Source organism: Accipiter gentilis, chromosome 22 (genome assembly GCF_929443795.1).
Source record: "Accipiter gentilis chromosome 22, bAccGen1.1, whole genome shotgun sequence".
Classification (NCBI taxonomy): Eukaryota; Metazoa; Chordata; class Aves; order Accipitriformes; family Accipitridae; genus Astur; species Astur gentilis.
This window is the reverse complement of record NC_064901.1, coordinates 23,781,889-23,799,039: the sequence shown is the minus strand read 5'-3', so window position 1 is coordinate 23,799,039 and position 17,151 is coordinate 23,781,889.

Sequence of the window (17,151 nt, the reverse complement as noted above, 5' to 3'; positions counted from 1 at the left end):
GTATGAATGTTCTGAGGAGAGTTCTCTAGTTCTCCCTAGTAAACTAGAGCAGGATGCTGAAGAATGAATATAGTCATATAAGAGAAATGGAAAGGTACAGTGACATTCTAAATTTTAGCTGCAGCTCAAGTTAACCATTCACTAATAACTGTAATTTATTCTCATAGTAACTCAATGCCCAGTTGCTACCGATTATGTGGCAGCCTCAGTATTACATTCCTCTCTGAACAGGAAGCTCAAAATGTCGTGCAGTAGTAGATAGATTATATTTCCTATCACAGCCATTGAAATCAGTCAAGTCAAGCGGCTGGAACCTGATATTTCAATATTAAGCGAACACTAATAAGACTACAGACAAGTCATCAACATGATTAACAGGCTGACAGCCTTTGCTTCAGAATGAAATATCATGCTGGCAACACTCACAGCCAGTGATCCATTGCTTCTTGCTTTCAATTGGCAGCTTGGCAGCTCTTTCAGTGAATTCAGGAGTGAGTTTGCTCCTTTGCCCATTAGACCTTTTGCCCATTAGACCCGTCTTAGCCCATATGAAAAACTTCTACTAACAGAGTTCAGCACCACTGGTAAGTCAGTCAACTGTTAAGTGCTTGGTGGATTAGGTTTGGTTTAAGACTTGTCCAGAGCTGTAAAATCACTTCCTAGAAAAAAATGATAATTACAATAATAATGACAACAACAATAATAATATCCACCTTTATATAGTTTTAATGTGTAGAAATCAGTGTACTTTACAGCAAAAAAAGTAAAATTTGATAGCTGCTATTTTGTGTTTTGTAATAACCATCCAATGAACCTGCTGAGACAGACTTTTTTCTCAAAGGCAACAAAACTGAATTCAAGATGCAAATATTTATTCCACAAATAACATAAATAAGCAATACCACTGCTGTGGCGTATGGAGAGATCAGAAAATATGAAACATGGGAAACTTAAAACCCAGTTGACTAAGCAGAATTTTCACTCAAAATATGATTGTTAAGTGAGGCTGGTTAAGCATCACCTACTTTTATTCTTTTTTTATATTCAATCTGTTTTGCTCAGTTGACTTTTTGCCGAAGAGAAGAACCAGCGATGTGAAATCACAGCAAGAAAGAATGGTTTGGTGGTTTTGCCAAAACCAGGATTTTTCAAGAGAGCTCACAAGGAAGTTTAATTTCACTACAAGGTCAAAGTAGTAAAAATTCTGGAAGACAAATTGCTCATCTTCTTACACCTTACAGCTCTAGCTGTGGGAAAACCCTTATTTTGCTGGTCTACATCAATTATGTTTCCTGGCTTTTGAATCTCTTCAAAAAGCACCAAAACTTCATCGAACTTCGTCTAGACCTTAGAATTGTATCCAGATTGAATCTTCTTCCTGTCTTTCTTCCCTCTTCTTTTCCAGCTTCACTAACCACTATGTAAAATACTCAATTCAACCATAATCCTAATCAATAAACAAATAATGAACTTTTAGATATACGTTCCTCACAAAGCTCTGATTGTAAATGGAAACTGGAATTTATGTCCTAGCAAACCTTATGTTACCACTGGGGAAATATTTATCACATGCTTTAAAATCTGGTATAGGTCATAAAGGTTTGGCCGTTCACATTAATATAAGCACTTCCCAAGGATTCTAAGAAAATCTTGAAAACATGCCATCCTGGATGGTATCCAGAAGCGTATAACCTTTGCAGAAAATTTATTGGGACCTGTAAAGAAAAACTTGCACTGCATATAATTAGCACAGAGTTCTCAAAATTGTTTTCCTTAGGTGAGCAATGAGAAAGACAGGTTTCTCTTTGTCTCATAATTGTCAGCTTCGGTGCTGGGAAATCACAGAGCTTTGGTGTGTTATTGCCATGGAAACCTACAACTAATATTGTACAACTTATCTTTCTTAACATATTACACTGTTTGCAGCATCCTTGTTCAGTTCGGAAGGTTTAAGAAAAGTGATAAGAGAAATATCTCCAGATTGGTCCCAATGTGAAATCACGTTTAGACCCACTTTTTAAGTAGGTCAGACTCTGGTTTTCTGGACATCCATTGAAAATGCAGTTTTTGTTTCTGTGCCATGTCCATCACTAAAGCTTTAATTTAACCCTGACATTTTACCTGCATATCTTTCAGGATACTTCAAGAGGGGAGTAAGTTATTGCATGTGGATTTTGTCTGATTTGTTATCATTTGCTACATCCAAATCTATTCCTGGCTTATTTGTCATCACCTTTAGTTACTGTCCAGCAGTACTGTTTTGCAGCCCTAGAGGGATCAGCTGGAATATAACCATGGTGCTGTTACACCCTCATTGCTATCAGATAACAAGCACATGGTTGTGCTATACCAATAAGCACCCTGCTATGTCCACAAATTTACCATGCTTCAGTCTGCTAAAACTTTATTGGGCGCAGTATGGAAACTTAATTAATACTGGGAATTACATTGCCTAATGTCACCCAAGTTGCATCCAGTTATTTTTTCTTAATACCTTTTGTTCAGTCCCAGGCCAACATAAGGCAGTGGGGCCAGTGCCCTTCCCCTTCCAACAGCCCTTTAGTGGGAAGGCAGGGATCTGCTGGAGAGTCTCAGCATGGAGCCCACTGGCATGGCGACAGTTGTAACCCTTTCATGCTTTCCCACAGCAGCTCTATTGCTGTGATGAAAAATAAAGAATATTGAAATTTGGCTGTTCGATAGATTTTGCTTCATAGCAGCCCCATTCAAATTACTCTTCTTTATGTCTTCAATTGGTTTTTAAGTTGGGGATTTTTTATTAATTTTGCCTAGGCGCTTGGTACCTGATCTCACAAACAGAAAATGCCATCATGCTAAGAAAAAGCACCCTAGGGAGCATCTGCCCTTCGCTTCGTAACTATGGAATACGGTGGAATAATACACAAAAGAAGACCCCAAAGCCCAAACACAACCCTCCCCCAACCTTATCCTCCTTCAGAGCTTGACTGACTAGATCACCTTAATACAATTCTATTCATAAATCTGTGCAGGTCGTTAAGTTCCAGCTATTGCAGGGAGAGTAAATGCAGTACTGCCATCACCTCTGCCTGATGGGATGGTTAGCAGGGTACCTTTCACTACTGAGCTTTCAACCAAATATCCAAAATGGGTTCATCTCTTCCTGTCTTATACACAGAAGTTTCTGCATATTGAAAAAAAATTAAAAGTTAAAATGCAATTAATGAGCAGCACTGTAGCCTCCTTAGAGTATACCATGAATTTCACCTCAGAGAATATCACTGTACTTGTAGTCATAGAATCCCAGAATCATTTAGGTTGCAAAAGAGCCTTAAGATCATCATATAACACGTATCCCAGAAAATTACATTGTGAACAATTAGCAGAATTTTGAATTGGTCAAAACCACCTTTTTATCATCATTGGAACATAGTGTTTGGGGTGGGTTGTTAGAGAAACTAGCAATAACTTTTTTAGACACACTAACAAAAATTATGTGATACTGATTAAGCCCAGCTGAAGACTTGGTTCCATGGGATGTGCCATGCTTCAAGAGAACAAGAGCATTGTTTAAATATACTGTAGCTTATATGTTTGTCATATGTATAAGGTCTGAGCTACCTGCAATGTGGAGAATTTGTCTTTTGCATTGATATAAAGCTCTCCCTGATTGTTCCCCTACAAGCTTGTTATTGGTTCAGCTTTATGCTACTCATTCTTTACCAGGAGCCTATTGATTTCAGTGCAAGGCACTTCTCAGGCTCTTTGATTGAAAGCTGATACCTGTTAATAAAACCCCATAGGAAATGAAAAAGCACACCATGTGTAAAATCTGTGCATTTATTCTGAAAGTCTCAATACTTTAGGTAGACTTCTGTGTCTATTTAGAGCTCTAAAATGTCACCAAATAACTCCTTTTTTTATGGTAATTGATTGCTGAATATCATAAAATGTGCAATACAGCTATTAGCAAGTTTGGTCCTGAGATTCTTCCCAACAGGGTTGGGAAACACAGAATGAAACCTGCCCTGTTGGCCCTATCCTCTTTCTGAACCCTCAAGTATTGAGAAGCTACTTAGGTATCTGTAAAAGCTTAAGCATTATTTATTTCCAACATAAAACAACACCATTGTAGGAACTGACTTTCAGCTGAATCCTTGTCTCATGACTTAAGATACACCTCTGTGTCTTTTTTATGTGATTTATATTTATGTGCACAAGTTATATAAAAATGCATACATGTTAAATACATCCATGCACCTTCACAGAGGTGTGGTACAAACTTCAACATATGTGGGGTTGCTTACCTTTGATGATTCTAAAAATGAGCAGAAAATTTCACCCACACCCATCAGTTTTTAGTACTTCCTGTTTCTGACTGGCAGAAAAGATTACAAAATCTAGTGTTACAGGTGCAGGGCTACCAAAGACAAAGCATCAGATAGATAGGCAAATAAACCCCAAAACTCAGACAGCTGCCATTGTAGCTGCTACTGTAGTCGTCCAAACAGATGGACTGTGGGTCCATCCATCCGTGACAGGCTGGTGCTGGGCTGTCTTCAGGCACTGTCCCTCCACTTCTGCACTTGGGCCAGCGTGTCCCACCTCCATCCTGCACATCAGGACTCTGCTCACCCCCGTCCAAGTGGTGGAAGAGCAAGGAGAGAGCGGAGGGAGTGTGAGGTAGCAGTGGCTCAGAGGAGCTTGAGAGCAGGCTTAAATGCCCGGGAGAGGTACCTGCAAGTGTTCAGGCCAAAAAGCTTTGTGCCAAAATGACATAGACTCCAGTTTCCCAATGTGATAGCTCTGGCTGCAATTTCACTTCTAAGAACTGCTGCTCATTCTCCTCCTTACGCCAACATCCCGTTGGGCCACTCCGTTACCCTGACACACTTGCTGGGGTGCCTGCACTATAAACCAGATCAGTAAAACTAACCTGTAAAATAATCCTCTGGGACAGCGTCCTAAGGCTTCTTGTGATGGAGCTCCTGGAAGGCTCCTAAAAGCCTGTGGGTAGTGATTCCAGCCAAGGCACCTCTGCTCGGGGCCCTGTACCTGGAAGGTAGAATCAGGAAGAACTAATCAAGCAGCAAGAGCGCCTTCTAAAATTTCTAAGCAAGGTTAGAAAGGGTAATTTAGCTGTGAAATTGGTCCAGGAAAATAGTCCCTTGGTTGCCCTCTCCTTGGGTTTCTGTACAGAATAAGCTTAGTGCAATTGAAAGGACTTTTTTGGAGCAACACTGAGCCTCAGAATGGGGAATTTTTTTACAATTTTTCAAACTATACTCAAGATAAATGTTCAAATTGTACCTTTTTTAATCATGTCATAATAAAAAGGCAATCTTACATAAAGAGTTTGAACAGCTATGACATAGGAACAGTGGCTGATGTGTTATGCTCATGCCACATAATGGACATGCCCATACACACAAGTTCGAAACTCAGACAATTCCTTAACACTACTTTTCTTTCTTACCTCTGCAGCCTTCTTTTCTATTTTTAAGGTAACATTTGTCCTTTTACCAATTTTCCCAGCTTAAGCTTTTCTGATGACGTAAAATGTAGTTAATAAAGTGATAGTGAGTAATCTGCCCAAGGCATTTAGCAATAATTTGCTTGTTCTATAACCTAATAACCATTTTAGCTTCAGGGTACAATAAAACAGAAGTGCTAATTCAGTAGTGTTAAAGGAAGACTAATTATACTGAGGACACATCCTCTTCTGAGCTTAGTCACTTGTGACCTATTGTGAAGCTACCAGAGAAGAGCCAGGCACTCTCCTGAGCTGAATTATTCATGGGCTTATCTGCTTCGAGGGACTGATAGAAGCATTGTTCATACAGTTTTACTCAGCAGACTCTGGATGCACTCTTCTCGGCACAATTTAAGAAGTATTCAAGTCATGAACATTCAGATAGGGAAACACAGATTCATGTTCTGTGTCATGTTCATCTGATTTTCAAACAAGTCAGAACATTTCCCTATAAATGAGAAAAAATGTGTGAGAAAAAAATGAGAAGGAAAGTCTCATGAGCAAGTGTGTCCATGGGTTATGATCAGGGGCTGTACTAAGAGGAAACAACCTGCTCAGCTACAAGGGGAGCCCAAAAGCTCCCCTAACTCCATCACCCAGTCCCTTTATTTTATGAGCCACTGTCATCATTACAGGAATCCAGGGACTGTTCAAACCAAAAAGATGTCTTCTGAAATTGGGTTTCTATATGAAAAAAAACAAAACGTACATTACCAACATTCAAGTAGGAAGCCTCTAAGTTTTATCAGCAGCAAAACAGGATTCCTTCTCATACTATCACCTCCAGGGCATGGCAGGTCTTACTTGAGACATGAGAAGGAAATTCAGTCTCTGTGTACATTCAGTTCTTGACTCAAAAGCTGAACCTAGTAAGTAAGGTACAGTTTTGCTTCATTTTAAGAAATGCGAGTGCCCATAAAAATAATTCCAGATGGTACCAAAGAGCCATAATACAATAACACACTTTATTACTATTAGCCTTGGATGAGGCTAAAACAGCAATAATGAGGAGGAGCACTCTGTTGTATTGCACTCTGTTTAAGACACCCAGACTTAATTATGTAACTTTATTCCCTGTAAAAATTGAAGCATAAGAAAGAAATCTTTATTCCCCTATGTATCATAAATCACTGTGCAGGGCTTTCTGTTTTGGACCAACTGGTATTTAAGGCCTTGACCATGCAGAGTGATTTAAAACTAGTGACTTCCTTCACATTTTTATACACACTTGAATTTGAACAGGACGAAAAGTGCTGGACCTATACAGATTTTACATTCTAAACCTGTTAACACATTGCATACACGCAATGTATGGTGCTGCCATCTCAGACATCACACTCTTTAGTTCAATCAATTCTTACCACAGACAACATGAAAAGAGAGCCAGGCAGGAGGAATGGTCTGTTCTTCTCAAACCTCACATGCTGCCTAGAACTGTTAAAATGAAGGAGTCATATTTTTAACACGTGCACAATTCTTTTTGAAAATATGCCTTCTCAGGCCAAGGGAGTAGAGCTACAGAGTCAGTCTGAAGAGAGCCCCACATTGAGAGGAATACCAGTAAACTTCACTCTACTAGAACTGTTTTCTCGCTCAGATAAACTGAATTTTCCTGATGGAATTGGAAATGCAGAGGCAGAGGAGGAGGACTCTGATACTCTCCTATAATCACCTAGCACCAGTGGCTGCATATGCCTGTACATATAGATACAATATTTATAACCCAGTTTGGCAACGCCTTGTCTGGATTGGGCTGATATGTTCTAAAACATCTCTCATCTTTAAAAACGAGCTACATTTTTTAGCAGCTGTAATCATACAAATGCACCTGTCTGAGTGTCACCCCATGTTCCAAATATAAGCATTTGTACTCATTAGAGTTCACAAAAAAAAAAAAAAAAAAAACCAAGGGTTTTCTACTAGGTGTTGATGTGACCAAATATGCACCAATCCAGCGAGTCAATGCATGCCAGTTTTATGTATCTCTCTGACAGTGCTGACCTGCACTTCACTGTGAAAGCATTAAAACTCTTCCTCATTGATTTGTTTGTTTAGGTTTGAATTTGCCCTATTAACAGATTCTCTGTCAGCCTCATCACGGAACAAGGCATTCACTAAGAGAACCAGTGACGAATTTCTCTATGAATTTGTCAGGGTGATGGAAAGAGTGGTATTGCATTAAAGAGCTGCTTTCAAATGGTGAGAGAGGATAGCAGGTGCTTCCTTATGCACACAACTCTCATGAACAAAGGCAGTGGTATTTTATAGGGAGATCAATACGGGAGCTGCAGCACAGAATAAAGCAGGCAATGGAGATCTCATTGTTCATCTGGTTTTGCCCACCTTGAGTGAAAAAATGCTATCCCCATTCTGAGGCATTCATGTCAGGGTAACAAACCGGTGTTATGTCTTTGTATCTTGATGCCACACTATTAGAAATAAGCACATCATACGTGTGAGTGTGCATTGCATCACGTACTGCAGAGTCGTACAAAGCTGAGGCTCTGCCATTACCACAAAGGTGGGGCTAGGGAAATGTGAGGGTCAGAATAGAAACCCAAAGGTGCATTGTTCATGGCTTAGTGATTGAATGAATATCCCCTTCCTTTGAAGCACCCAGTGTTGGATTTTGCCAGGCACCGGTTCACCCAGGAGTATAGACTATACATTCGTAAACAGCAGTACAGCAGACGCTCACTTGTTGCATGATGCGGTCTCAGCTCTGTAGTCCTCTACTTAAATCAGAGCTGTGTGTGTTAAGAAGAAAACATGATGGGCAGAAGCCTGAATGGACAAGGTAAAGTCTGTCCTAGTTCAACCTCTTTTAGTACAGAATCTCTTGAGAAACTAGTTAGCACCAATATGTGCCCTTATTACGAAAATCCTAATGAAGATTCTTCAGGGAAATATCTATATACAAGGATAATATTAAAGCTTCAAATCAATTGTTCTTGTGTGTGGGAACAGACCCATGAGATCTACCTTGCAGTCCCAAGGATTCTATGATTAGAAATCTTCTGTAGTCTTATTTGATCTGCAGATGAATTTGCGTCGCTTTCATCTTTTCCCCTAGATGAGTGCTCTGCAGCTGGAAGCTTATCTATCCATCTGTTTCAGTAAACACAGAATTAACTTTACAGTCAGAAAGTGCCAAGCACTGCACATCTAGTGCAAAGGTAATGAAAGGCACACTGATGCTTCCACTGTCCACATTGGATATTTAACTACCACTGCCAAAACTCATCTGTCTTTTGTCACGTTGTCGCCCACATACTTACGACTGTGATGTTGTTCCTACTTCCAGCACTGAACCTATCTTTAGCTATTATGGGTACGTCCAGCATGATATTGGTACCTTGACTGACTCCTCACGTTGCTGTGTTGTATCACTTTATAGTAGGCCACTTCTGAGTACTTGCGCAAACAGTCTGTCACGTCCCTAGATTCCAGCTGTTTCTGCCACTGCTCTTCTCCATTGCATCTTCATCCTAATGGTTGCATTGATGTTCTAGTAGAGGTTGCTGTGCGGTCTCCGTGTCCAGACAAAGGATCTTGTTGGTGTACATTGAAGAGCCTTCCCAGCTTTTGTGTGTGAGTTTCCCTGCAAGGAAACAAGGGCCCATGGTAAGCTGGAGTGCACCCATGTCCCCTCCCAGCGGGCAGGTGGGCTACAATTGCAGTGCACGCTAGGGACCAGATCAGGGCCGTGCTGCAGAGAGCATCGTAACTTCCTCCTCTACCATCAGGGCTTATATTCAACTCCCTGCACGCCTCAGAAGTAGCTCAGTCTTTCCTGGTACACGTACCTCCTGTGGGCACCTTACAAAGCATCTCTCCATGGCTTTGCTGTCCCTTTTCTGTCACAGTCCTCTCACCGCACGTTCAGTCCTGCAAATGCACGTCCAAGCGAGCGAGCTGTGAGGACATGTGAGTTGCTCTGATCATGTTTTCAGCTTCACTTCTGTGAAGATTTGAACAGCTGGATTTTGTTTGCTTTGTTAGGAGTTTATATTTCTCCAAATATAGAAAAATTTTCATGAATGAAAATCTGTGAAAAGCTGCAGATGCATAAAAAATATTGTTCTGGACAACTCATAGAAAATAGAAACCATCTCAAATAACTCAGCTGACCAGTCAGGCAATGGAAATTGTGAGCTCTCTCTGTAGTGATTACTCTAAGGAATGCTTGTTATGAACAACCTAAGCAGATCACCAGCTGAATTATGTCCATTAAGACAACTCCTCCTCAAAAAGAACAGCTGAAAAAAACCCAAAAGCCAATCAGTGAAGAAAAACCATCTGTCTATCTGCATTTTAAAAAAAATAAAGAAAGAACAAAACTAGCATCTCGCTTCTCCACTTCCTTCCTAGGCAAGCTGATCTTCCCTGAGTTCCACATTCTGCCAGTCAGAGCCTGTTCAAAACGTAGCTAATGGACTTCATTCCTTGAGCCTTGACTTGCTGATCTGGGCTGCAGCTAAGCAGAAAGCATCTACACAATATATGCAAATAAACAAGCATTATTATTACTATTATCATCATCATCATTATCATTGTTATCACTGTTAGCAGCAATATCATTATTATTAAACAAACTGCTATTTATTTATATCACCATCGCTTTTAGGAGCTTCAGCCATGGATTAGGACTACACTGTACTAGCTTTATCCAGTCAAGCAAAGTCCATAGTGATAATCTCCTTAGTTTATGGCCCTATTTACACCTGTGCCCAGCTCTGCAGGACTGGGATGTCAGTGGATGTCTGCCTTCCACACTTGGCTCCCTGGAGAAACAATAATTTTGTATTTGACCTAAAAATCAAGGGGACTCTAAATATTGGTGAATGCATCTGGAACGATTTTCACATGAAAATCTCACTGTAAATCCTTCACAGTGATGAACAGACCAGTATTTTAAAATGTCCGCGCTAACAGCAACCCTTAATAAATTACAGAACGGCTGAACTACCCAGAGCTGCCACTGCCAACCTGCACACTTGCAGCAGAAAGTGTTTTATTGCCAGATAAATGCTTATGTGGTTGTATTTATGCGAGGAGACCATAGCACTCTGTGAGAAGTAAATCACCCATGTTCATACCACTCCCTCCTCCATCTTCTCTGAAAAGAAGTCTCAGGGCACCAAGCACAGTGCCAGCCCCCGTCCAACTAAGAAGCATTTGGGGTTACCCAGCACCAAAATTAAATGGAGTAAGTCATATCATATGAGTAAGCTATGAAGATGAAGCCTCTTCCAAGAGGTCCTTCATCTCATGCCATCAGTTGTAGTCTAGGCCCAAGGACAAGTCTTTCCCTGACGTCTAAGGTTGCACTGTGACACAAGGGAGACAGTTACCATTAGTCTCCTTAGGGCTGTGCTTCCCATACCTCTTGGTGGACTATATTTTCACTGCTGATGATTACCCCACAAACAGAGACTGATGGACCCAGGAAGCCACCAGTGAAACCACCTGTGTTCAATTTCTTTGTGATTACAGTGATGTTTTTTGTTGCAAATGCCAGGTCCTTGGGATCAACAAATTAAAATGTGAGCTTTCTTGTCCATGTTTCCCGAATTTACCTTAGCCATTCTGCTCAGTTTTAAACCAAAGGACATGAGCAAATGAAGCAGTTGGCACATGACAGGGTATGGCACAGCCACAACCTACCGTTACTAATACACTAAAGGGTAAGCAGCTTCAAAGTACTTCACGTTCCCTTCAGGCTTAGGCATGCATGTCGATAGTTTCGGGAGAAAAGCTTACAAGCTCCTGTAAATTGTGAATCTATGTCATAGAACTATCGGCTGATAGGGTAGTTCAGGTTAGAAGGGACCTCCGGAGGTCTCTAGTCCAGCCACCTACTCAAAGGAGGGTTGGCTACGGGGCTGGACCAGACTGCTCAGTCAAGTCTTGAAAACCTCAAGAAATTTTCCCATATTATATTGCTATGCAATTCTGCTATTACTATGAGGCTGCATATTGACAGCACGTGGCAAAGATCTATAGCCAAAGAAACAGAGAGTAGCAATCAGTAGAGGTAGAACATTATTCTTCCAATCCTGAATCTTGTCACAAGGTGGGACAGTGATTGTAATGGGTGCAGCCAGGAACACAGCATATTCTTGTTCTTCAGAGCAGGAAAATTGAAGGAACTGGGAACCTTACGACCAGGAACTATCAGTGCATGGCCTCACAACCTCCCTCAGCCTCACTTGCCTCCACTGTATCATCAGCCTGACACTTTACTGCTTCACATCTTAAGCCATAACAAACGCTTACTGTGTTCAGAGCCTTAAATGAAAGCATCAGAGAAATGCAGTACTACTGATACACTTGGAGGCAAAGACTAACTTCTTTCATTATAAAACAAAAACTTAGCCATAATATCAAGAAAAAAACTGAAAGAAAGCAGAGAGGGAAACAGACACATTCTTCTACCTTGGTGGCCTGGCCTGTCTTTATTTACAAGTCACATAATGTAGAAGGCATGTATTTGACGCCACTTTATAGGATCTGCACCAGCAACAAAATAATTTTCTTTATTAAATGATGAGGATTTATAGTTCTCTACAAAATGTTTCAATAACATAAACCATCAGCTCAGAGATTATGTGACCAGGATACCCAACACCTTTGTCTTTCATCTTTCTAATAACTTCAAGGCTCCCTCCTGCAGCTCTTAACAAAGTAGAAAAGGGCCATATGGCTTTCCCCTAATTTCTTTAGCATTTCTCACTGGATACTTATGAAGATTACAAATAGACAATTGGGAGGCAGCTGGCACATTTGAAACATGCCACGCTTTTCCACCACAAGAGAGAAACAGCCAGGGTATACAGAACAAAAACCTTTCTTTCTCTTCTTTCTGTGTTCAGACCATTAGGCAAGTAGTCAGGTACCAGCCTGATGTGTGCCACATAAAAACAACTGGGCAGCAGTGAGTGTTTAGAGGATTCAACTAGCCTTAGAGTGCAGAGGTGAAATCACCTACTTTTGTCAGGAAATTCTACCTTTGAGAAGATGCTTCATTTCTTTCTTTTCGGTGGTCCTGCTGGACATTTTCAGGTATCAGTGTTTTAGTTTTTATCATGTCTTTCATCCCAAAAGATCTTCAAAGGCACCTGCAGCTGCACAAATACCTTCATCTTTGCTTGGTATGAGGTTCTGCAACTATTAAATTATATGTACAAATGATGTGACTGCTCAAGGCAGGAAGTGGTATCCTGTAATAATTACTACCAGAATTTGATCAGGCAGTTTAATTTTTCTTCAAAACTTAGATATTCTCTTTCCAGTGTCTTCAAAAGGAGCTTTCGACTGTGGCCTTATTAGCAGAGTAACCTACCAAACTCCTGACTTTGACTTTAACAGGTTTGAAATAAGTCCCAGACGGACAGTAAACATGGATTTAAGTCTTTTTACTAATGTAGATTTCTTTAACCCATTTAAACAGCTGGTCAGACCAAAAGGCATCATGTTCAGTATTTATGAAACTATACAGGCTTCTCTTGTAGGAGAACCCAGTTTCTGTCTGGATCTCAATTCAGGGACTTCAACGACCCTCCAGCTGGGTGGATCAGACAGCTCAGAGTGCCCAAACAATAGCTAATAGACAGTACCTGTGAGATAAGTCAGCTGGGTGTCTCATACCATATTATTTACCCAGTTGATACCTATGTTATCAAGCTCTGTATTCCTGCTTGGGATGTAGTGTCTTCTTCTAGTATCTCAGTAATCAAGCATTTTACCTATATAATATTTTCTGGTTGTATGTACGTATGTATGTTACGTGTCCGTTAAAATCATATTGAAAGATTGTGCTGTTTCTAAAAATCCCAGCTAGCCCTCCTGTACATCTTTAGTTAACTAAAACCATTTAAACTTCTGGATACCAGCACACTGAGATACGAAAACCAGGTAGAAAGGATTTAACGGTGTTCCGAAAACTTATTCCACATTGCATTTTTTTTTGCTTAAATTCTGATAATCAGAACATTTTCTATCATTATGTAAATACTATTGTGAATATTCATTGGTATGGAAATTAGGACAGATCATTTGCATTGGAGTTCTACATTTCTGCACTTCTAACATGGATATGTATCGGTTTGCTGATTACGCAAACTGAAACCACTTGTTACATTTCATTCTTGGTAACCACGCAGGACTAAAAAGTTTGTGAGGAAGCTAGTGCAGAGATCATCAATAATACTGCTGTACTAAAAAAGTAGAGTTTTTCTGGCTAGTAGCATGCAGGCAAGCACCAGCCTATCAGATCAAAGACTTAGTTTTAAAGCAAAGCACTTTTGTATTTGTCAGATGAGCATATTTAATTTGGAAATACAGAAAGGCAATAAATATAGAATTCCAAGGCATTTTATGACATTTTTTCATGATTGTATGCTGAAAGGGAATATATTCTAAGCACCTGATGTATCATATTTCTCATTTTACTGACGTATAGACAAATGACAAATATTTTACTGTCTAGAAAAGTGTTAGTCCTGAGCATCCCTAGAAACTTTTTCTTAATTCGATTTAAGCAAAGTCTGTACACTCAGAACATCACTCATAGCTTCTGAGTTGCGATTCCCTCAACAATAAGCAAAGCAGAGCCAGAAATACCAAATGTTACACTGTAAACCCACAGGTCATCATTTTTCACCCAAGGCACTCAAAAGTCTAATTTTTCTGTTCTGTTAGGGAGTATGAAGAAAAGGAGTAAGTCTGCAAGAGAGGCCAGAAGTCTTTGCAATAGGGTCCCCAAAACATGGGTGATTGTGTTAGGAACATAATTATTCTTTCAAAGGTTACAAAGTAATTACATCTCTAATTTTGTTTGAATGTAGATTAATTCACTCTGCTGAGATTCATGAGAAAAGAGAGATCCCTGGAGTTCCTTAAGAACTGTTGGAAGAATTTTAATTGCAAAAGATCATGTGGAGATGTTTCTTCTTGCAGAATAAATAAAATAATGAAAAGTTACTAGAAATTTCCATGCTTGTTTAGAAGGATATCAAATGTTTGCCCCAGGAGAGTCACTTTGGTGGGTATAAATGCAAAAAACATACAAGTTTTTCTAAGCACGTTGTACTGCATGCATAGAAAGCCAAAAATACCAGTCTCAAATATCCTAATAAACAAGTCAGACATACTGGAAAAAAAGAATCTGTTTTCATGAGCAGTACAGCCCAAATGTGCATGCTTGAGAAGTTAAAATGATAGTCCAGATTATGTAGTCCCTTTTTTATATTGACTATAATCCATAATTACCAGTTGTCTCAGTATTTCAGTAAATTAGAATAAATATTTCATTGTAGATACATCTATCTCTAGCAGTGAAGTCCATAACATTTGACCATGAAAACAGAAGAATGTTTAAAAAAATATTTTTTTTCCAGTTACACAATTAACCTCCAGTGTAATTTTTAAGCATTTCCACAGAGCCAGAAAATATTGGAAGGAGAGAAAACTAGTCAACACATATTTCATTTCTTAAACTAAGTGGTTTTCTTTCTTAAATGAATCTGGGAAATCCTGTGAAAAAGAAATCGGACACTTTGACAGCACATTTTTAGACCTGAGCTATTTCATATGAAGACCAGTGTGTTGCAAATAATCAGATCTCCCGTGCATAGGGTACAGGTTGAGCAGCAAAAGAATTTCCAAAGCCTTGTACAGAAATGTAACTTGTCGTGGATGAAGTGAGAGAAATTTCGTCTGTTGATTTGTTTCGTTAGCTGCTTTTTCCTCGTGCTTTTTTCTAGATGGCCTGCTAGGAGAATGATCACATAAAGCTATTCCTGTCCTGGACAGGGGAAGAATGACAGGTAGGTCTTTTCTATCGTATAAGAAGAAAATGGTTTCCCTCTGCAGTGGCAAGTACCCTCCTTCCCCCTTTTAAAAAAAGAGTTGGCCGGGATTTCCCATGCATGAGGCTGTATAAAAAAGGAGTCACTATTTCTAAAATATTTCAAGTAGTTCTTCAGGCATCCAAGGAACAAAAAAGATGCTCAATCTGTTAATAATCTCATTCTAATTGGATACTCGATTTGCAACACTGGAGTTGCACAAAACATGTATAAATGAAACAGCAATTAACCTTTAGTTCCAAGCATTTTTTCCTTCTACCCAACATGGGTCAGTTACCATAGAGATTATACCTACGTGATCTGCAGATGTAACTCAAAAACGGCTGGAGTCTCCATCTCAGCTACATCTCAGTATGGCACTAGGATAATTAAAAATCTGCTAAAAAAGACATGAAAGTTCATCTGAAACACTAAAGAAAAAAAAAAAAACCACCAACAAAAAAAAAACAGTTAAAAGGAAAATTGCTGTGGGGGAAAGGACTTTGAAACTCTGGGAAAAAATTCCTTTCATCAAGACAATATGTCCTGGCCAGACCCCAAGAGTCTCCTCTGGAGGTCAACGCGCTGTGTCTCATGGGGTTCAGAGCCCAGCACAGAGCAGGGTCTGGTCCATTCACCAGCTGAACTCAAAGTGTTCAGGGCTGTCTAGCTGAACCACACACCGTTATACACTTAGACCATATAGCAATTGATTCCAGCTGCCTCTGCATATAGCTCTCTGTAACTGTCCAAGGAGTACACTAAAATACTAAAATAACCTTTCTAGTTAATGCCTCATGAAGAATATATTAAAATCAGTTGGCAGGAGACATCATCCATTCCTGATGAGATTTTCTCAAGGGCTTTTCACCAGCTTCCAGAAAAGCCTGAAAAAGAGCAAAAACATCGTGGGAGTGTGCTGTAAGGAATCAAAGAGAAAGGAGACTTCAGGGTTTTGATTAGCCTCCTAATTTTAGGTAGGATTGCATTTTGGTTACCCTTCCGAAATTATCTATATTAGCATTCACATGATACACTTGCCACAGAATTTGCACAACGCTTTCTGAATGGAATAGCTTTGTGCACGGTTTCTTTTAGGCAACACCTCAGAGGCTTTGTTAAAAGTTCTTTCTGCAGTGTGTTCAAAAGGAAATTTGGCTGCACAGTGTTCACCTTTATGGCACAAATATTTCATTGAGGTAAGTAACCTGGGCTTCAGAAGTAGTGGAGGTTGCACAGAGTGTTTGGAAAACATGTGCTCTTTTCCTCTGCAAAAGAAAGGAAACAAAAAGTAGTATCTGTGTCCCGCAGACTGGACCATGTAGTGCATTGCCACACTTTTATTGAAATCATTGTCATAAACTTCATGTAGCATCACTCCTGCTAATGTACACAAAAAGCTTTACAGACTGAAGAACAACTAGAGGATTAAACAAATCATGCTAACAGTAACAGAAGCAAGTCAATCGAATATTTATGGAGCCCTATAGGGGGGCTGTATGAGTGGATAATTGTCGTGATTTAACAATAATGCTACTCTGTATGTACCCAGTGTCTTTTACCTGACAATTGCAACTTTGCATGGACTGGGAAACTGAGGCAAGGATGCCTTATTCCTTTCACTCCAAAACAATTCAGTCAGAAATACAATCCACTACGTGTTACAGCCAGTGCTTCTAACCAATGTATTGCACTGCCTTGAAGTTAAAGCAGAAGAGAGGAGCAAACGAGAGCTGAAGAGATAAAAGCATAGAAAAAGCAGGGGATTTTCACCTGAAATATGAACAA